The sequence below is a fragment of the Pundamilia nyererei genome, unplaced genomic scaffold (genome assembly GCF_000239375.1).
Source record: "Pundamilia nyererei isolate P.nyererei 1_Seehausen unplaced genomic scaffold, PunNye1.0 scaffold00218, whole genome shotgun sequence".
Lineage (NCBI taxonomy): Eukaryota > Metazoa > Chordata > Actinopteri > Cichliformes > Cichlidae > Pundamilia > Pundamilia nyererei.
The window spans coordinates 784,889-785,820 of record NW_005187619.1 but is presented as its reverse complement, the minus strand read 5'-3'; positions in this window follow the sequence as shown (position 1 = coordinate 785,820).

Sequence of the window (932 nt, the reverse complement as noted above, 5' to 3'; positions counted from 1 at the left end):
GAAGACAACAAACCCAGTTAGACCTCCGACACTTCCCAAAGCTCAGAGCTGCTGTGGCACAGGAGGCAGAGGCCGTCCACCAAACTCCAGACTCATTTATTACTCAGTCCATAACAGGCGTGATGAGAAATGAGAGCAGTCAGCCTCTATTTATGACTTTACTGAACTATTGTACCCGTGTGCTGGTGTAGGAATGTAATGGCCTCTTCTCTTAGCAGGTGCGTTGCTGATAATGATGATATTATGTTTTTATCTTTCAGAAGCAAGAATGTTTCTCAGTGACCTCAGACTTCTCAGTATGCAGATAATTCATGGTCTTATCTTACTAGATGTTGGCCGTATTATCCAGCCAGCTTAGAATATTTGGACTTGAATTCAGGTGTAGGAAAAAACATGACCGCCCACTTATCAAGGCACTACACACTCTATATTTCCTTTTTAAATTTCAGATTTGATGGCCTTGGCTCATTCCAGCCGTGCACACACACAATAAAACACCAGTTTATCGAGTGTAAGTGCATACACGCCGCAAACTGTGTGTCACTGGATAAGAGGATACACAAGTTTGGTAGTTGTAAATAAAAACACGTGACACTGGCAGAAATGAAGGAGGAGCTTCTCTGATGACAACAGACACGATCAAGGTTGAAACACTGCTACCTTGTATGCTCCAAGATCTCTGCAGAGCTCTTTGCACCTCGCGCTCTCAAATGTGTCAAACTGCAAAGTGTCTTGTTACTATGTTACTGTTTCTCAACACTCTGTGACTGCATTATGATAACACAGCACACTCCCCTGTGTTTCAGCAAGGTATCCTTAAATGTCCTTCACAGCAGTGATCCCGCACGCTGACAAATGCTGCGACACGTCGCGTTTAAATGTGACCCAGTGAGAGCGGGAGCAGTCTCATAAACTGGACGTCACCACACTAA